Source organism: Lampetra planeri, chromosome 20 (assembly GCF_965212315.1).
Source record: "Lampetra planeri chromosome 20, kcLamPlan1.2.h2, whole genome shotgun sequence".
NCBI lineage: Eukaryota > Metazoa > Chordata > Hyperoartia > Petromyzontiformes > Petromyzontidae > Lampetra > Lampetra planeri.
This window is the reverse complement of record NC_136126.1, coordinates 360,065-382,337: the sequence shown is the minus strand read 5'-3', so window position 1 is coordinate 382,337 and position 22,273 is coordinate 360,065. Positions and strand designations below refer to the sequence as shown.

General features: G+C 56.4%; 1 protein-coding gene across 6 annotated transcripts in view; it reads right to left on the bottom strand.

The window, feature by feature from the left end:
* The window catches only part of LOC144724212 (LIM/homeobox protein Lhx8-like), a 192,452-nt gene that overhangs the window by 15,110 nt on the left and 155,069 nt on the right, over positions 1-22,273 (bottom strand). The window lies entirely within an intron of this gene.

The following is a 22,273-nucleotide window of genomic DNA, read 5'->3' as shown; positions in this document are numbered from 1 at the left end:
TGTCTGTGTGCGCGTGTCTGTGTGCGTGTGTCTGTGTGCGTGTCTGTGTACGTGTGTACGTGTGTGCGCGTGTCTGTGTGCGTAGGGAGCGGTAGTGCAGCGGTTAGCGGGCTGCGCCACGAACCCGGCGACCCGAGTTTGATTCCTGCTCATGGTCAACAACAGTGGCGACTATGTGAACCGGTCCTGGGCCTCCCCTCGGTTGACTCCGCCTCAAATGAGCATCTGGTGCGATAAGTAAAACATCGCCACTGGGGAGACAAACGGTTATAACCACCCACCCCTTCGTGTGCCGTGCCGGCCTTCATAGGTGCTCGCTAACAGCACTTGCCCCAACAGTCTGTAATATACTAAGACAAAGACCCCCCATATAGCTTTAACACGCGCACACACACACACGTACGTACGCACACTCGCACACACACACACGTACGCACACACACACACACGTACGCACACTCGCACACACACACGTACGCACACGGGAGCTCAGCCGAATTCCCACGGCAGTGTCGGCCATTAATCTGCCTTTGACATTGACCCCCAAGTGTCGGGCAGCCCCCCCCCCCCCCAGTGCAGGGAGACCGGAATCGTGAGTCGCACGGATCGTGGTGCCCTCGGTCTTCTCCGTCTTCCTCCTGGAGCTGATGATGATGATGATGACGCAGAACAACAGCTGTAATTTCACATGGAGGTGGTTAATGAGCCAGAGGATTGCGGAGTCAGGAGTAGCGGCGGAGTGGGGGGGGGCATCGCTCTGATGATGCCTCCTCCACCTCCTCCTCCTCTGTGTTTGTGGACCGGGCACTGAGTCTGCGTTCGAGGCTCCATGGATCATACTGCCGCAGAGTTTTTACATTCCCATTTGTGCATCGGCATCATCATCATCGGCATCATCATCAGGTATCCGCAGCTACCGCTGCTGCCGTGTTCTGGCTCTACGAGCCTCGCTCATTAACACTGAACCCTGATCATCCTGAAGATGCCTTTGTCTGGCTCTGGGAGCGCAAGGCATTGATACTGAACCCTACGAATTCTATACAATTCTCAATACCACCATCAACAGCCATGATCGATGCACTGCTGGATTAAGGCCTCCCCGAGCTCCCACTTCTCACGATCATGCGATGCCAACAATCCGCCCAGCACCTGCGTTCGAACTGATTCCATCGCTCCATCTCCCTGGGGGACGGATTCTCAGTTGCGTTCCATTCATTGACTGCCACTCCGTTATTAGTCTCGACAGTCGGCTATCGCCCTCCCTTCTGCCCAAGCCCCACTCACTTCTCTTAGCAGTCTGGACGATGCCATCAAGCCACGCGTGTCCTCTAATCCACGTGCTCCTCTTCATGCCTCTCACTACAAAGACGCGATCTCTCCGTGCGTCCGTCCTCATCGTGGTCTATCCACTGCTGGCTGAAGGTCAGTGCGATGCCATCAAACCCGCGTGCGTCCTCGAACCCACGTCGCTCCCCGTTGTGCCCCTCTCTCGCTCGCGCACGAGCGCGGCCCCGACTCGCCACGCGATCCACGAGCCCAGGCCCAGACGTCTCCGGCGTCGGTTCCACGTGCGGCCAGCAACGGGCGAGCAAGGCGGGAACCATGGGCAAAGATTGTGGTGGCCAGCTCGCCCGCCGGCACGTGCCCGCGTAGGCGACGGTGCGGCTCGCGCGGGCTGCCCGAGCGGGCACCGCCGACTCCCCCTCCTGCCCCGGCACCGATCGGAGTCTCGCGCCTCATGGCAGAGCCAAGCGACTCACCAACACGCACACAGCCACAACAACCACAACAACCACACAACCACAACAACCACAACAACCACACAACCATAACAACCATATCGTTACTACAAATAAAGACAAATAAAAACAGGTTCGTTTACCGATTCAAGCCCGCTGAGCTATGAGCTATTTTTCGGAGGCGACCTGGCCACACATAATAGCGCATCAAAGTGGCATAGATCATCATCCTAATCATCATCACACTTCTAGTAGCAGCCAACTAATATAAACGCATGTTTACAATTGTGGAGGGCAAACCCAAAGTACCCCGAGAAAACTCCACGCGACGAGCCGGAGCGATGTCGAGAAGCCCAAACAACATTTTGGCAATTTTGTCCGACGTTTCGGCTCTCACACCACGGGCGATGACGCCCACACTCTGCCTGGGCTTCTCCTCACCCCTCCTGCTCCTCCACGGCCGCGTCGTGACGACAAACAACATCGAGCTGCCGCGTGTGGCCACGTGACGGCTTCATGTGATGGACTCTGTCGCTGGGTGGTGGAGGGTTATAGTCAAAAAAATGACATTGTACCGACACCACGATCTACAATGAAAGAGAAACGAAGTCATGAATCGTGAATATCGGTCTTGAACGCCTACGTGTAACGTTACGACGAGAGGACTGCGATGCATGCGGCTCTTCAGGAACTGCTGGTGGTTTTTTGCGTGCAAAATGCTCGAAAGGGTCCGTGCGCGCGCTCTGTGAGCTCTGTGAGCTCTGTGAGCTCTGTGAGCACGCGCACGGAGCGCGCTCTGTGCGGAACTTAGCACGGTGCTCGCTAACAGCACTTGCCACGACAGTCTGGTGAAGCTACGCGGGTGACCTTTGGTTTGAAACTTGGGCCGCACGTAGCCCGGGTCGCGTCTTTCCGCGTTGACCACCATCGCGGTGCCCGGCGAGCCGCGGAGGTCGCCACAGCGGAGCCACGGCGGCTCGCGGAACAGTCCGCCCGGCGCTGCCGCTGCCGCCGCTGCCGCCGCTGCCGCTGCTGCTGCTGCTGCGTGCCAGCGGTGGAGGTGGTGAACAAGCACGGCCAACCACAACCACTCGACGGGTTCGTCCCATAACACGCGTTAAAAGGGAAAAAGATAATAGGCGACGTTTCGGGCAATGGCTCCTCTCCATAGCACGTGACTCGTAGAATAGGTCTGGGAGAGCCGCCCTGCGCCGCCTGGCGCGGCTGCCTCGACGAGCACGGTGGGCTGCGTGCGGCACGGCACACGCACGGCACGTGCCGTCGTGAGCCGCACGGCACCTGCTGCGCGTGCGAGCAGCGAGGAGGAACCCCGCCCCGCGCTTTGCGCGAGGGGACAAGACGACGACGCGGCAGTCATTGTTATGCCTCTATTGCTCTCGTGTAATAATGTCACCGTGTTCATCATCATCACAATCGAGCAACTGCGCAAGTGGTCGTGCTGCTGCTGCTCTGCATCTCCGAGGTGTGCCGGGCTGTGCCGCCACGCCTTGTCCGGCACGATATCCGACGTTTCGCTCCATGTGCTGGGAGCTTCTTAAAGAAACTGAATTAAATTATCATCATGATCATCACCTTACGAGGGAAGTATGGAAAGTTGCTTGACCGACGTTCTGCCGTTCACGCGAGAATCAAACTCACGACGAGGACGTTCACGGGAGGCAATCGAAGTCGCCAAGGGCGAGGAGGGGATTCGAAGTGATTGGTGCGTCGTCGTCTTTGGTGGTGATGACATTCGCTCGTTTACCCAGGACAGCCTCGCTGAGTCTCAATGCTCTTTCTCAGGAGGGTCCTGCCAGGTTATCGTAGGTGGGGGGGGGCGATGTTGCTGCTGCCGTGTGATCTTAATGGAGTAATTTTCAGGTTATTTTTTCTAGCATTGGGATGTTGGTCAATACCGGTTGCTTTGGGGGTGTGTGGAGGTTTTAGAAACTTTGGGAGGCGCCGGGGGAACACGCAGAGTGCGCCTCTGTGAAGTGGGAAAGCGGCGCGGGACAGATATCGCGATGCCACTGATGTTAGCCGTGACCGGGGATCGAACTCAGTTGACCGGGTCAATAGCGCTGTGCGCTGACCGCTGTTCGTGAATAAGAGTATTACGCCGTGTGTCCTCTACACTGTCCTCTACACTGTCCTTTACACTGCTGATGGGACTCGAGAAAGGCGAAACTGCTCCACATATCACTGCTTACATGCTGCATAAAAGCAGATCAACCCACCAATCAACCCTTCAGACTGTTTCAACCCCATACACACTGTACACCCACCACTGTTGAAGTCACAACAGCACACTCGCTCACACGCTCACCCACTCACGCACCCATGCATCCACCTACTCGCACACTCGCTCACACGCTCACCCACCTACTCGCCCACTCACGCATCCACCCACTCACTCGCTCACACGCTCACCCACCTACTCGCCCACTCACGCATCCACCCACTCACCCACCCACTCGCTGGCCACACTGCAGGTCACTTCACTCGCTGCTCAATTCCCTCGCACTGCTCCTCTCTGGAACTCCCTCTCCCACCATCGCCACCGGCTCTCTCCCCCACGCTCGTAGAGCAATAACCGTGCTGCTCCATTCACGAAACACGTTACACTCTCATCGTCGATTACGACTCTGAATATTCCGTTTGTCGCTGACCGCTCGATGTTTTGGGTCTTATGAGCCTGTGCTCAGGAACCCCGATAAAGATCAAGCCAGGCCCTCAACCCACACCCGATGATCTCGTAAACCCCCACCAGGTACACCGGTATCAAGATTCAAACCCCGATGCTGGGCCGTGAACGACAGCTCTGTTCCTCGGCTCCAAATCATCCCAGAGTCACTCTCCCTGGAGTCGTACTCCCGAACGGATAAAGACACAGATCCCCCGGATAGCCATAATAGGCCATTTGGGCAAGTGCTGTAAGCTAGCACCTAGGAAGGCCGACACTGTGGTACACGAGGGGGTGGGTGGCCAGCACCACGCCCGGGCCAATGTTGCAACCCCTACTACAACCGCTACAGTTACACCACCACTACTACAACCCCTACTACTACACCACCACTACTCCAACCCCTACTACTACACCACCACTACTCCAACCCCTACTACTACACCACCACTACTACACCCCCTACTACTACACCACCACTACTCCAACCCCTACTACTACACCACCACTACTACAACCCCTATTACTACAACCCCTACTACTACACCACCACTACTCCAACCCCTACTACTACACCACCACTACTCCAACCCCTACTACTACACCACCACTACTACAACCCCTACTACTACACCACCACTACTCCAACCCCTACTACTACACCACCACTACTACAACCCCTATTACTACAACCCCTACTACTACACCACCACTACTCCAACCCCTACAACTACACCCGTACTACTCCAACCCCTACTACCACACCCCTACTATTACACCCCCTACAACTACACCCCTACTACTCCTACTACAACCCTACTACTACAACCACAACTACTACAACTCCTACTACTACTACAAGCCCTACTACTACAACCCCTACTACTAATACTACAACCCCTACTACTACTATAAACCCTACTACTCCTACAACCCCTACTACTACTACTATAACCCCTACTACTCCTACACACCGCACACTGGGAACTCGACGTGGCCGCGCCCTCCGACGCGGCCACGCGGCTGCCTGCTGCCCCGGCGCGGCCCCTCGCACCGACTCCTCCGACTCCTCGGCGCGGCAGCTGCGGCCACAGCCCCCCCCCCCCATCAGTGTATGTGTGTGTGTACGTGCATGTATGTGTGTACGTGTGTGTGTGTTTGGCAAGGTGTGAGGTCCAGTGTATAAATGCGAACTGTTATATTCTATAAATGGTCAATGTTTGCATACGTGTCATTACGTTTTAGCTGTGTGTGTGTTTGTATGGTGGGGAGTGGTGGTGTGGTGGTTGGTGCCACAGCGTTGGAGTGACGAATGCACGGACTCACGCCCGAGTCCCAGCGTCGCCTCGAGTAGCAACTTCACTGAACTCCGAGCGGCACCACGTGGCGAGGAAGGAGCCGATTCCACTCACGCAATCCACCTCGTCGCCACCTCCTCCACCTCCTCCTTCTTTACCTGCTGCACATTCAACCTCCTTCTACACCTCCTCCTCTCCTCCTCATCCCTGCGACTCCTCCTCCACCTCATCCTCCCTCTTCTCCACCCCTCCTCCTCCGCCCCCTTCCGCTCCACCTCCTCACACTCACACACGTGTGAGTGTGAGCGAGTGACAATTATCTGAATCGGTTCTGGGCCTCCTCTAGGTCGATTCAGCTGCAAATTAGGACTTGGCGTGGTGTGTAAACATCACATACACCTGCCCCTACAGTCTGTTAAGGCTATACGGGGGATTTGTGTATTTAGTGTGTACATATTACGTGTATCGGTATCAATAGATGTGTGTGTATATACATACACACACACAATGTGTGTGTGTATGTATATACACACACACAATGTGTGTGGAGCGTTAGCGTAGCACTGACGATTACCTGAACCGGGCCTGGGCCTCCCCTAGGTCGACTAGGTTTCGCTCCGGATGGTCGCTGCAAAGTATGATCTTGTGTTTTGATTGGGCGTGCTGATCTTTAAAGGTGTTTAGAAAATGTTTGATACTTCGACTGATGCTCCTACTGCTGTTGTGGAGTGACTCATGCAGCCAGCTATGGCCGCAGGGTTTGGTAGTACATGTTGTTTATGCCGTTTATTGTGAAATTTCGGTCACAGTTCCTATGGTCACTGTTACATTGATTTTATGAATTTATTTTGGTGATTTCGAAAAGTTTTTTGGTTTGGCCATGTTTGTTGTAGTACGGAGTTAGACTGATGGCTTTAATCTAAGTTGTCTTGTGGTTGTTGTTGTTTGACTTGCATCCCACTGGGATTTTTTAAACGCAGCGTTGGTGTACGGTGCTTTTTCTGGAATATGTTTTGGTGTTTTTTCCTGGATTTTTCTGTTTGCGCATAGTCACATAGTCACTTTAAGATGTTTTCTTATTCATGTTTTTGTTTTTTGTTTGTTGCGGTTGCACCCGATTCAAGAGCCGAATGGCTCACAGGGCTATACCTAATACATGAAACCGAAACTGAAACGGACCCAGCGACCCATATTCGATTGATGCGAACGACTGATAACAGTGACAGCGAATAGTTGAACCGGTCCTGAACCCTCCCCTAGGTCGACTCCGCCATGAATAATTCCCTCTTACGGTGTGAAACATCAGCACTGGGGAGACAGCCCGGACGTGGTCCCAGCCACCCACCCACCCTGTCGTGTGCCGTGCTCGCTAACAGCACTTGCCCCAACAGTCTCCGATAGGCGTATCGGATAATCGTTGTCTTTGTTGTGTTATTGTAAAGGACATGCATGGGTGTACAGGGCTAGTTCTACATGTGTACATTCGCATATCGCAGCGGGTGTTGCCCGCTTTCTCTCGGCTTCAGCGTCACACTCCACGGGAGGCGAATGACTCGGTCACCGCTGCCGCTGCTGCTGCTGCCGCCCTGAGCCCGGGGCCTCAACTCGGACCCCGCGCCCTCGGCTCTGGGGCTCCGCGGCGGTGCCGAGACTCGGCTCCTTGCGGCGCGAGGAACGACGCCCCCCCCCTCTCTTTCTCTCTCGCCCCCCTCTCTCTCTCTGGTCTTTTCTCTCTCGCCCTTTCTCTCTTTCGCCCTTCGAGGACACCGCGGGGGGTTTCCATCATCCATTCGCGGGGAGCGCGTTCGTGAAACGCGGACTCTGCGATGGTGACGGCGTTCGTTTGCACTGAGCCCAAACGCACCGTGCTCAACGTGAACACAGCAACGATCCCCGTGTCGCCTTTAACAGACTGTTGGGACGAGCGCTGTTCGCGAGAAGCACCTATGAAGGCCGGAACGGCACACGGGATGGTGGTGTGACCAAAATCACACCCGTGCAGATGTCTCCCCCATTGCTGACGTTTTACACATCGCACCAGGTACTCGTTTAAGGCTGAGTCCACCTTGGGGATGGCCAGGACCAGCTAAAATATTCGTCGGGTTCGCAGCGCAGTGCGCTAACCGTTGCGTCACCACTGCCCCAAGGCGAACAGACCGCGCAGAGCGCTCGCGAGCCCTTCGAGAACGCCACCATAATTGCCACCAGTCACGCGGTGACTGCGTGTCATGGTGGCAGTTGCCTTGGTCTAATGGGCAGCACATCGGACTTTAATAATCCAGAGGTGGCCGGTTCGACTCCATCTCCTGGCGCGGCAGTCTAAGCCACGAGCGAGGGAGGGAGGGAGAGTTTCTGGACCACCCCGCGTCTGTTCCCCGGCAGGGTCACAGTCACCATGATGGGGCACCACAGTTCGTCTATGATGGGCAGGTGGCGCGCGGTGGGGTAAAGTGTGGGTACGCCATCTCTCCCAACACGTCTGCTCAACGCGAAGGAGTTGACCAATTAGCGGTTCGCTCTGGAGGATGAACTTCCGCTAGCAGTGTCGTGAGCGAGCAATTGCGGGGCTACGCATCTACCTGCTATGAATGTAGTGGGGGGAGCGGTGGCGTGTGTTCGTGTGTGCAGGTGAGCCTGCAGGCGAGTCGGTGTGCAGGTGAGTGAGTGTACTTGTGAGTGAGTGCATGTGAGTGGGTATGCAGATGAGCGTGCAGGCGAATGAGTGTACCTGTGAGTGGGTGTGCATGTGCCATGCGTACAGAGACACGGACCCTCTCGATGTGGGTCATAGTTCGACCAAAACCCGAACCCTGTAATACGCAACACAGGACGATCACTGGCGTCGTTATTCTCGTGCTCGTGTGCGTCACCTGCTATGCTCAAGGAGGCGCCGTATCCCGAAACGTCGCCTATTATAGATACCCCCCACTAAGGCGAAACAGCTTGTTACAGGACGAACGCGGCGAGTGGTTGTTGTTGTTGTCTGTGCTTGTGCACCGCCACCACCACCACCACCGCCAATGCAGCAGCAGCTGCGCCAGGCAGATTGTCGCGCTCCGCCTCATCGCGGCGCCAGCTTCGCGCGGCACGTAGACAGCCCCCCCCCCCCCCAGCGCGTTGTGCACACACCAGCAACTCCTACAGAACTGCACGCGTCGCGGACCTCTCGTCCTGACGCCACACGACCGACAGTCCGGGTCACGCGGCAGGCGAGGGCCATCAGCGCCGCTGCACGGGCACGCGCACGCGCGTGCACGTCTCTTCGATGTTCTAACCACCTTGAGAAGGCCCCCATCCAGCAGTGGATGGATCAAGGCTGATCATGACGATGGTGAGTATTTGAATTACACTCCGCTCGGTGTCATTCGGATGTGTCCAAGCTGCGTGTCCCAGCTGCGTGTCCAAGCTGCGTGTCCCAGCTGCGTGTCCAAGCTGCGTGTCCCAGCTGCGTGTCCAAGCTGCGTGTCCAAGCTGCGTGTCCCAGCTGCGTGTCCAAACTGCGTGTCCAAACTGCGTGTCCCAGCTGCGTGTCCCAGCTGCGTGTGTATTCTCGTTCATGAGGTCGCCGCGAGTCGTCGTCGACACGACCGGCCGTGGTCTATCCACTGCTGGAGGAAGACTTCCTCGCGATGCCACGGATCTTCCCGCTGCTGCGCGAGCCGACTTCGCCCCGCGCCGTTGTCGGCATTCTCGAGCGAGCGACAGAAATGAGAAGATTGTTCTGGAAGGGCGAGAGAGCTCAGGTGTGGAACAAGTGGAGTCGACGTCGTCAATTCACGACTGGATGAAGGCCTCCCTATGCCGCGTCGGTCACGGGCGCCGCTTGACCATACTTCACCACGATGGTCCCCGAGGGCTGTCACAATTCACCCAGCGCATGCACACGAGCTCATGTCACCATCGCTCCATCTCCTCACCGGCGGGCGACCTCTCGGACTCGTTCCACTGCTCGAGCTGCCGCTCCGCGAGTCGCCTCGACCACCGCAAGTTGCCCTGCAAGTCCCCGCGGGCTCTGCCAGGCGCTGCGGTCCGTAGCGAGCCCCGAGTGTCAAACCATCGCCGGCTTCGTCATCGTCACCGCCGCGGTGTCGGCACGAGCATTCAATCGCACAAACTGCGCCATCGCAGCAATCACCCACCTCCCCTGGACCCTTTTGTCTGGAAGACGAATCGAACCAAGACCACCGGCACTCAGGGAACTCGCCCGGTCGCAAGCAACGCGTTGCACGTTGTACTGTGCACATCGCGTGACACGTCGCACTGCACGGTTTGTTTTCTGAAGGCCGCTCGATCTAAACGTCTAATCATATACCGTACGTGTATTTCCGCAGCTACGCCTATTTCGTGTGAATGTACCCCAACAGCGGAGGCTGCGTCGCTTTCTCTCGGCTTTAGCGTCACACTCCAGAGGGGGCGAATTACTCGGTCCACCGATGCCGAGGCTGCTGCTGCCCTCGAACCGGGAACTCCACTCGGACTCGGCGAGGTGCATCGGGCTTGTTGGTGGGGGGGTTGGGGGGGGGGTTGGGGGGGGTTGAGGTGGGGAGTGGGGGGGGGCTGGGGGTGGTGTAATTGGCAAATGTTTGTACGCGGACAAAGGCCCGGCTCTGTGCGTCTCCACGATTATTCAGACGACCGCCACGCGGTCGCGATTGTGAACATGAACTCCCGCTGTGTGCCATTCTATAAACTGTGTATATGTGTGTGTGTACTACAACTCGTGTATGTGTGTGTGTGTACTTTAACTCGTGTGTGTGTGTGTACTACAACTCGTGTGTGTGTTTCCCATTGTGTACACTGTGTATACAAGTACTGTCAGTGTCTCTGTGCACGTGTGCGTGTGTGCGTGTGTTTATATTCCACGCTGCGTTGTGTCATGGTGAGTGTCTTATGTCTCGTGTATGCATTGTCAACACTGGGGAGACAAAGGCGGCCGGGGTGGTGCTGGTCATAACACCCGAACAGCCTGTTCAAGCTACACGTGGCATCCTTGTGTTTGCACTGCATGTGCAGCTATACATGTGTATGTATGTGTGTATGTTTTGCCCGCATGTTCATCACTAGATATGTGTTGTGATGTCGTGTATATCGCTGTACACGTCTCGTTCTGTAGATACTCATGTCAGATACGCGTGTATGTAGCGCTCACGGACAACATCGGTGACGAGTATCTGAACCGGTCCTGGGCCTCCCCTAGGTCGATTGAGCCTTATAAATGAGTACCTGGTGCAGTCTGTAAACATCAGGACTGGAGAGACAAAGGCGGTCGAGCGTGGTGCTTGCCACCTGACCCCCTCGTCTGCCGGGTTTGCCTTCACAGGTGAGGATTTTCAGGTAGGGGGGGCAACCCCTCCAGCAATGAAAAATGATAGAGGAGTTGTTAGTAAGTAATGAGTTGTTAGTGAGTAAGGACTTCTTAGTGAGTAAGTAATGAGTTGTTAGTGAGTAAAGAGTTGTAAGTGAGGACTTGTCCCTTGCTTTTGTTCGACGCGTGTGCGGCGATGGCGCAGCCATCGATCGAGGGTCGAATTCGATCAGCGTTGTGTGATCGGCATCGCGCTCGCTGAAGGGGAATGCCTTCAGGGAAGTCGTGGACTCTGTTTACGCAACTGCACACAATTCTGTGAGTCACTTATAACCGCTTTGCCGTTACTTATTGCCAATTATGGACTCAGACTATTGTCATATCATCTCATAAAGTCCCTCGCACGTAATAATATGCTACACAGTGGCAGTACAGGTCGCAAAATGCCGATTTATTACTAATAAACCGCAATTATCCGATCAAAATTAGGGATTTCGATCGGATCATTGGGGGGCACGCCTCCCCCCCACTGGCTCCGCCAGTGTTTACAGGCGCTCACTAACAGCACTCGCCCCAACAATTTGTTTAGACTACACGAGGGATCTTTGTTACTGTGTACATAGATGTGTATGCGTTGTTCTGTACAGCATCATCATAGTGCACACGTGACAGCGTGTGTGAGTGTAGAGAGGAGCTGTGGGACAGTGGTTAGCGCGCTGCGCTACGAACACATGGATGACCAGTGTTCAATTCCCGACCACGGCTCACATTTAACAATGAGTGATATCTGAGCCGGCCCTGGACTTTCCTTAGATCGACTCAGCCTAAAATATGTACCTTGCACTGTGTTAAACATCATCAACGGGGAGACAAAGGCGACCGAGCGTGGTTTTGACCACATCACCAATCGTGTGTGCAGTGGCGGCCTCCTTCATAGGTGCTCGCTCGCAGCCTCCACGGATCATCTTGATCCCCCGAGTCGGCTTGATCGCTTGGGCACGTGGTTAGGGTTGGGGTCAAAGTTCAGTGTGTGGTCAGGCCACCGGTCAGGTTGCGAGCTGCCACGTGTGTGGTCAGGTGTGTGGGTAGTTGTCACGTGCTCGGCCAAACAGGAGGGCGGGTTCGGTGGGTGTGTGTGGTCGCGCGCGTGTGTGATGTCCACGTGGTCAGGTGTCGCGGTTCACGGTGATGAGCGGCGGTGTAACCACGTGGGGTGAGGTGTGTGTGCTGTTGTCGTGGTCACGTGCGTGGTTTGCTGTGTGGTCACGTGTATTTTAGGGTTCACGAGAGGCGTGGGAATGGTAAATATTTTTCTAAATCGTAAACACATCTCAGCAGTGACGACTTAAAAAAAAACAAAGCGCAACTTAACACTGTGCGTCCTTACAATCGCGTCTGCCTGTTTGTTTATCGGTCTGCCTGTGTGTCTGCCTGTCGGTATGCCTGTGTGTCTGCCTGTCTCTCTGAACACCGGCCTGCCTGTAGAGCTCTCTGTATGTCAAGCTACCTGGCTGTCTTACTGTCTGCCCGTCTCTACACGTCTGTGTCTGTGCGCCTGCCTGCCCACCTCTATTTCGAGCTCACCGATGTGGTTTTCGGATTCAAGTAGCCGCGACGCGTCGTTCCCGCACGGCGTCCGACGTTTCGCTCCACGTGCTGGGGGCTTTACAGTTATATGAATTCCATCCAACTCCGCAACTCAATGTAGTGACCCTGAAGAAGCTCCCCAGCACGTGGAGCGAAACGTCGGACGTCGTGCCGAACCCCGCGTGCCAGTACAGTCCGAGAGCCACTCGTGGGAGACCCACAGCGGCAGCAGCAGCCGCGAGAAGCATCCCGGCCGCACTCCGCCCGCACCTCGCGTGGGCAGCGGCTGGGGACCGGAGTAGGCAGCCTACGAGACGCGCCTGTTCAAAGCGCGCGTCTCACAGACGGGTGCGCGCGTGCGCGTGTCTGTCGCCCTAATCGTGTCACTTCGTGAGCGGTGGCGCAGCGGTGAGCGCGCTGCGCTACGAACCCGACGACCCGAGTCTCGATTCCCGCTCACGGCCACCAACACCGGTGACGATTATCTGAACCGGCCCTGGACCTCCCCTAGGTCGACTCAGCCTCAAATGAGTACCTGGTACAGCGTGTAAACATCGCCATCGGGGAGACAAAGGCGGTCCGGCGTGGTCCTGGCCAACCACCCCCTCGTGTGCCGTGCCGGTCTTGATCTATGCTACTTGCTAACAGCACTTTGCCCAACAGTCGATTCAAGGCTACACGGGGGGATCTCTGTCGTTGTCTAACTTTACTGACACCGATCACGAGTGTGGGAGTACGTCTCACTCCCTGGGGCGTCTAATTACAATGGGGAGAACGAGGCGTGAGCCGTGAGGGGCGCGCACTCAAGAGACGACGTCGACCTCGGCTCGAGGAAGCCGCCGGCTGGGTCTCCCCCGAGGCCGCGCGCGGTCCAGGCGATCACGATGTCAACCGAAAGCATGACAGTGTTGTTCTTAAAACTCCACAACCACACGCTGGATTTGGGAGCTGGGCATGTAATTACGGGACGGCAAGTTGGGGTTCGTGTACCCGTCTGTGTGGACCAGCGAGTGTCGCGCCCCTCGTGGCCTGCGCGGTGCCGGGGATTCTCCGGGGTCTCCAGCCCCTCGTCGTGGGTTATGTAGAGGACACGTGTCGTTTGCTGTGTGCAGAGACGTTGTCTGCAGAGACGTTGTCTGCAGAGACGTTGTCTGCAGAGACGTTGTCTGCAAAGACGTTGTCTGCTCGTCTCTCGCGTCCTTGAATTCTCCACAGCCGCGCGAACCATGGGGTTCGCGTCTCGTTATTGAAATGGGAAATTGACAAAACATCCCCCGTGTAGCAGCAGCAGCACGCTCCTGGCAGTGGAGTCTTGAGACTCGGTGGAGTGAGTGGCACCCGGGAGTGAGTGACACTTGGGAGTGAGTGACACCCATAGGGGCATAGCCGCTCACGGACTCGTGCGGGAGGGGCGGTCTAACCATCGGTACCGGATTCGAACCTGTGGCGCGCCTCTCGCCTGTTGCTCCCCAGAGAGAACAGGGAAGGAGTTTGCAAACAACAACAAACACCACCGAGCTCCCGGACGAAGTCACGTGACGCCAATTAAGGGTAATTAATGCGCGCGTGATTCACCGCGTTAATTAATTCGTCATGCGTCCCTTATTGGCGTACGGCAAGTCGCGATGACGGATGATGATGATGATGATGCTGCTGCCGATGATGATAATGATGAAAGTGCTGCTGATGATGATGATGCTGCTGCCGAATGATCGAACTCGGGTGGCTGCGATCGTAGCGCAGTTTGCTGACCACTACGCCACCGCTGCCCACTTGCTTGCACGCAAAAAAGACAAAGATCCCCCGTAACTGCTGGGGCAAGTGCTATTAGCGAGTAGCACCTATGAAGTCCTGCCCGGTACACGAGGGGGTGGGTGGCCAGCACCACGCCCGGCCGCCTTTGTCTCCCTAATGGCGATGTTTACATATCGCACCAGGTACTCATTTGAGGCCGAGTCGACCTATGGGAGGCCCAGGCATGGTTAAGATAATCGTCACTGGTGTTGGCCTTTAGAGGGAATCGAACCCGGCCCGCCAGATTCGTAGCACAGCACGCTAACCGCTACACCACCACTCCCCACTTGCACACACACAGACACACACACAGACACACAGACACACACACAGACACACAGACACACACGCAGACACACACGCAGACACACACACACACAGAAACACACACACAGAAACACACACAGAGAAACACACACAGATAAACACACACAAAGAAACACACACAGACGCACACACAGAAACACACACAGACGCACACACAGACGCACACACAGAAACACACACAGAAACACACACAGAAACACACACACACACAGACACACACAGACAGACACTGAGACACACACACACGGGGCACTACTACGCCCGGTCGCTGCTGCTGCTGTTTACACATGGCACCAGGTAGCGTGCTAAAGTAAGGATGGACACGACGAACACGCGTGGTATGGACGCACCTATCCATACATAGACATAGCTCCGCCGTACATCCTAAACGGCCCTTTGTAGCCCCGACTACGAAGGCCGGCACAGCACACGCGGGAGTGGTGTATCCAGCACCACGTCCGGCCACATTTGTATCCCTCGTGGTAACATTTGAGGCTGAGTCGACCTAGGGGAGTCCCAAGCACGGTAAATATAGTCGTCATTGGTGTTGGCCGTGAGCGGGAATCGAACACGGATCGCCGGGTTCGTAGCGCAGCGCCCTAACCACGACACTACCGCTCCCCACGTATACACATATACATAGTATACACAAATTCTTACAACTCTACACACGAGGCACACGCAGACACGCAGACACGCCAATAGACAGACACGGTACGCAGACACGCACACACGAACACACACGAACACACACACACACGAACACGCACACACACGAACACGCACACACACGAGCACACACGACCACACGAACACACACACACACACGTGCACTAACGAAAACAGCGGCACACGTTTACTGACGCAGTTGGGATGCGCGCTTGGACGTAAACACCAACACACGCACATTCGTGCAAACGCAGACACGAGTACTTTTAACACACACACACATATATACAAAGACAAAGAACCCCCGTATAGCCTGAACAGACTGTTGGGGCAAGTGCTGTTAGCGAGGGGGTGGGTGGCCAGCACCACGCCCGACCGCCTTTGTCTCCCCAGTGACGATAATTTTACACACTACACCAGGTACTTATTTGAGGCTAAGTCGACCTAGGGGAGGCCCATTACAGGTTCAGATCATTGTCACCGAACCCGGCTCCCTGGGTTCGTAGCGCAGCGTAGCGCTAACCGCGACACGACCGCTCCCCACATACGCACACACAGACACACGTCAACATACACGTTAAACCACCCACTCACACACGTCAACATACATGTTAACCCACCCACTCACACAGACACACGTCAACATACATGTTAACCAACCCACTCACACACGTCAACATACATGTTAACCCACCCACCCACTCACACACACACGTCAACATACATGTTAACCCACCCACTCACACACGTCAACATACATGTTAACCCACCCACTCACACGCAGACACACGTCAACATACATGTTAACCCACTCACACACGTCAACATACATGTTAACCCACCCACTCACACACGTCAACATGCATGTTAACCCACCCACTCACACATGTACACACGTCTGGAAACTCACACAGAACAAACAAAGATCCCCCGTGTAGCCCCAACAGATTGTTGGGGCAAGTGCTGTTCGCGAGTACCAGTGGGTTGTGTGGCCAGCACCACGCCCAGGCCGCCTTTGTCTCCCCGGGGCGGATGCTTACGCGCCGCTCCAGGTACTACATGAAGGCGGAGTCGACCTAGGAGATATCCGCCACTATTATTCTAAATAATTATCTCGCAATCAAACGTGGGTCGCCTGGTTCGTAATGCAGTGCGCTAACCGCTGCGCCACCGCTCTCCGCACACCCACGCATACAGTATACAAAGACACGTGTACACACACGTGCGCTCACATATACACACGTACACGCACGCACATACTTGTACACAAAGACAAAGATAACCCGTATAGCCTCACCAGACTGTTGGGGTAAATTTTGTTAGCGAGCACCTATGAAGTTGTACACAGATACACACACACGTGTACACAATGTGTACACACACACACACGTGTACACACACACGACGTGTACACACACACACAACGTGTACACACACGTGTACACACACACACGTGTACACACACACACGACGTGTACACACACACACGTGTACACACACGTGTACACACACACACACACACGTGTACACACACACGCACGACGTGTACACACACACGCACGACGTGTACACACCGTGCACACACACCGTGTACACACACACACCGTGTACACACACGTGTACACACACGTGTACACACCGCGTACACACACGTGTACACACACACGTGTACACACACACACACACGACGTGTCCACGCGCTCTCGTACCCTCCGGCTGCGCCGTGTCGCTGCCGCTGCTCAGGCCCCCCAGCTCCATCTGCCTCGCGCAGGCGACGCCCCGAGCCCCCCCCACGTCGTCCTCGTCGTGCGCGGCCCCCCTCGACCCCGGGGGGGGCTGCTGGACCCTGCGCAGCGCCCCCGCCGCCTCCTCCAGGTCTAGCAGGTGGCTCACGGAGAAGTTCTTGGGCGCCTGCAGGTTGACCCCCCCGGGGTCGACGCCCGAGAAAGGTCCCTGCTTGTCCACCCCGGCGCCGTGCATCGTCCCACCTCCACCACCTCCACCACCACCACCTCCTCCTCCTCCACCTCCGCTCATGGTCAGACCGAGCGGGCTCCGCTGGATGAACCGGGGGTTGCTATCAAAGCGGTGGGTCGGGAGACGCAGCCAGCCGGCTCAAGGGCGGACGTCAACAAGCGCGCAACGCTTGGCCAGGAATCATCATCATCAGCACCATCATCAGCACAAGATCAGCATCATCGTCGTCATCAGAGTCATGCGGAGCGAGGAGATCCGATCATCATCATCATCATCAGTCGCCCCAGCCCGATCCGATTCCTGTTGCCCGAGACGACGAGCAGCAGGAGCAGCAGCAGGAGCAGCAGCAGCAGCAGGAGCAGCAGGAGGAGGTGGTGGAGGTCCTCCCGAGTCGCCGCGACTGGGAAGTTGCCGCGACCCGCGGAGTCGCCCCGCGTCGCTTTACGCCGCGCGCCGCGCTCGGCCCCACGCCCCGCGCGGCTCCCATTGGTCAGGGGGTGAGCGGGGAGGGGGCGGGGGGGACGAGGCCCCCTCTACCCCCACCCACCACACGATACCCCCTACACATACCCATATACACATACACACACATACCCATACACACACATACACACGCATACATACACACACATACACACACATACACACACATACACACACATACCCATACACACATACACACACATACCCATACACACATACACACACATACCCATACACACACATACACACGCATACATACACACACATACCCATACATACACACACATACACACACATACACACACACATACCCCCAACAACCGCCATTCGCCACTAAGTGGCGGTGACGTCACCACGACGCTTGTGCCAGGCCATGTGCACCTTGAGGCCACGTGAAGTGTCGAACGCCCGCTGGCAGGAGGTCACGGGGCAGACCCAGGTGCCACGGGTCGACTGACCGAGATGACCAAGATGACTGTCTGATGCACCACCTGTGCCCCCTACTGTACCAACTTGCTGTGCTTTAGCCACCCGGCGCTCCGCTCGTTGTTGTGAGCGTCGCTCTTCCGCCCTCCGTTGTTGTTGGAGGGCGACTGCCTCCAACTGCCCAGTAGCGTCCTTTTTTTAGTGGTCAATTCACCACCACTAAACTACGAATTAAACATACCCCCCCACACACATACACACACATACCCATACATACACATATATACACATACATACACACACATACCCATACACACACATACACACACATACACACACACATACCCACACACACATACACACACATACACACACATACATACACACACATACCCATACACACACATACACACACATACCCATACATACACACATACCCATACACACACATACATACACACACATACCCATACACACATACATACACACATACCCATACACACACATACACACACAAACAACCCACACACACATACACACACAAACAACCCATACACATACCCACACAACCAACCCATACACACACAAACAACCCACACACACAAACAACCCCCACACACAAGATCCCCCGTGTAGCCTTAACAGACTGTTGGGCCAAGTGCTGTTTGCGAGCACGGCACACGAGGGGTGGGTGGCCAGCACCACGCCCGGCCGCCTTTGTCTCCCGCAGTGGTCATGTTACACACACATCACACTCGGTACTCATTCGAGGCTTAGTCGACCTGTAGGAGGCCCAGTTACACCCTTATACACACACACCCACCCCACTCTGACTCACAAACACCCCCCCACACTCATACACACTCAAATATATTCTCATACACAAAGATTCCCCCTTTAATATGCTGATGGGGCGAGCGCTGTGTGTGTGAGCGCAATGAAGGCCGGGACGGCACGCGAGGGTTCGGTGGATCGCACCACGCCCGGTCGCCTTTGTCTCCCCAGTGCTGATACTCACACCTCACGCCAGCTGCTCATTTGAGACCGAGTCGACCGAGCGGACGCTTAGGACCGGTTCAGAGAATCGTCACTGGCGTTGGCCGTGAGCGGAATCGAACTCGGGTCGCCGGGATAATGGCGCAGCGCGCTCGCCACTGCACTACCGCCTCCCAATTACCCCCATACACTCACACACACTCACACTCTCAATCACACACCCCCCCCACTCACCCACACCCCACCATAACACTCCCCACACTCACACACACTCCACACTAACACACCCAACACTCACACACACACCCCCACACACACTCTCAATCACACACCCCCCACTCACACACACTCTCAATCACACACCCCCCACTCACACACACCCCACACTCACACCCCCACACTCACACACACTCCCACACTCACACACACCCCCACACTCACACACACTCCACACTCACACCCCCACACTCACACACCCCCTACACTCACACACCCCCCACACTCACACACACTCCACTCTCAACACACTCACACACACCCCCACACTCACACACACTCCACACTCACACACTCACACACCCCCCACACACACTCCACACTCACACCCCCCACACTCACACACACTCACACACACTCCACACTCACACACACCCCCACACTCACACACACTCCACACTCACACACACCCCTACACTCACACACACTCCACGCTCACACCCCCCACACTCACACACACCCCCACGCTCACGCACCCCACTCCCCGCGGCCCAGCCGCCAATAAAATCGGACTTCAAACGCGGCCCAAAGTGGCGTGGACGATTTGATTTGAGCGATTAGAGTGAGGGTGACTCGCGGGGAGGGGTGAGTGAGGAGCGTGAGTGGTGTGAGTGAGTGGTGTGAGTGAATGGAGTGAGTGGTGTGAGTGAGTGGAGTGAGTGAGTGGTGTGAGTGAGTGGAGTGAGCGGTGTGAGTGAGCGTGAGAGTGTGAGTATGTGATTGAGTGTGTAAGTGTGAGTGTGTATGAGAGTGAGTGTGTGTGAGAGTGAGTGTGCGAGTGAGTGGTGTGAGTGTGAGTGAGTGAGAGTGAGTGTGTGTGAGAGTGAGTGAGTGTAAAAGGGAGTGTGTGAGAGAGTGCGTGGTGTGAGTGTGTGAGAGTGAGTGAGTGTTTTAGTAAGAGTGAGAGGAGTGCACGGTGAGAGTTCTGAAGTTCCTCTCCCTCCATTCTCTCCCTCCCCGCTGTCCCCAGAGGGGGGGGGGGTTGTGAAGAGATCACGGCCTGGGAGCGGAGCCGAGGGAAGAGAGGGAGGGAGGGGGAGAGAGAGACGGGGAGAGGGGAGGGAGGGGAGAGAGAGACGGGGAGAGAGTGGGAACGGGCAGAGACAGGAAGACGGGGAGAGAGTGGGCAGCGTGAGAGGGTGACGCGGAGAGAGTGGGGTGAGAGCGCGGGACGAGAGAGATGAGTGAGAGAGCGTGTGGTGAGTGAGAGGAGTGAGAGAGCGTGTGGTGAGTGAGAGGAGTGAGTGAGCGTGTGGTGAGAGAGAGGAGTGAGTGAGCGTGTGGTGAGTGAGAGGAGTGAGAGGGCGTGTGGTGAGTGAGAGGAGTGAGAGGGCGTGTGGTGAGTGAGAGGGCGTGTGGTGAGTGAGAGGGCGTGTGGTGAGTGAGAGAGAGGAGTGAGAGAGCGTGTGGTGAGTGAGAGGAGTGAGAGGGCGTGTGGTGAGTGAGAGGGCGTGTGGTGAGTGAGAGGGCGTGTGGTGAGTGAGAGAGAGGAGTGAGAGAGCGTGTGGTGAGTGAGAGGAGTGAGAGGGCGTGTGGTGAGTGAGAGAGAGGAGTGAGAGAGCGTGTGGTGAGTGAGATGAGAGGAAGAAGAGAGGCGGGGGGATGCGCCTTGGACTCCTCTCCGAGTTTCTCGCTCTCCCACGCGGACGCGAGCGTCACGGGGAGGAGGAGGGGAGGGGAGGAGGAGGGGGGAGGAGGAGGAGTGAGAAGTGGAGTGACCAGGACATTGGAATTGCCGCGGCTCGGCGCGTGCCAAGTCCCTGACTCGGGCTGAGCCCATAAATCAGCGACGTTTCCGACTGCAGTCCACACCACGCGCCCCCCCGCGGGCACGGGGAGCGTGGGGGGGGGGTGGAGGAGGGGGAGGGGACCGAGTCCCCGGTGGGAGAGACGAGGGGGAGACGGAGGGGGTCGTGGGGAGACCGGGCGGCAAGTTCTCGCGGGGGGGATTGTGGGAGACGGGGAGAGAGGGGAGACACCACGAGGGAGACACCACGGGGGAGACGCCAACGAGACGCGGGAAGGGACGGGGGGTGGGAGTTACGGGGGGTGGGGGGCTGGGTGAGATGGGGGAGTAACGTGCCCCCCTCCCCCCGTGCCCGCCGTGTGCTGGCGGCCTTCACGCTGATGTCTTATCGGCGAAAGTGGCCCTCTGCAAATGAGTGACGAGCACAGCTCGGAACGCAGCTTGAGTCTGAATGTGGAGGGAGACGATGCACGCAAGCGCGAGGAGAACACGCAAACTCCAAATGTAGAGCAGGCGTCAGGATCGCGATCGGACTAAAGACTCCCTGTACACCAGGCGAGGGAGTTAACATCCCACCACCGTGACTAGCGAGACGACGCCAGGCAGGGAGACCCGTGATGAGTGGGCGATGTGGTGGTGGTGGTGGGTGATGTGGTGGTGGTCGTGGTTGATGGTGATGTGGTGGTGGTCCTAGTATGAAAGCAACAGGGTAATGGATCAAAGCCCACTGTTGCACTGTACTTCCATGATCTCCAATACCTTCTCCAACCCGCACTGACCAGCGTGGTGAAGTATGGTCATAACACCCACACAACCACCACAGGCGTGGGAAAGGGGCTCTCAAAACTCCACTCATCCAACAGTGGATTAGCAAGGTTGATGTCATCTGTTGTGTGTGTGTGTTGTGTCCTTGTGTGATGTTTCGTGTGTGCTGTTCGTGAGGAGCGGTGGCGCAGTAGTTAGCGC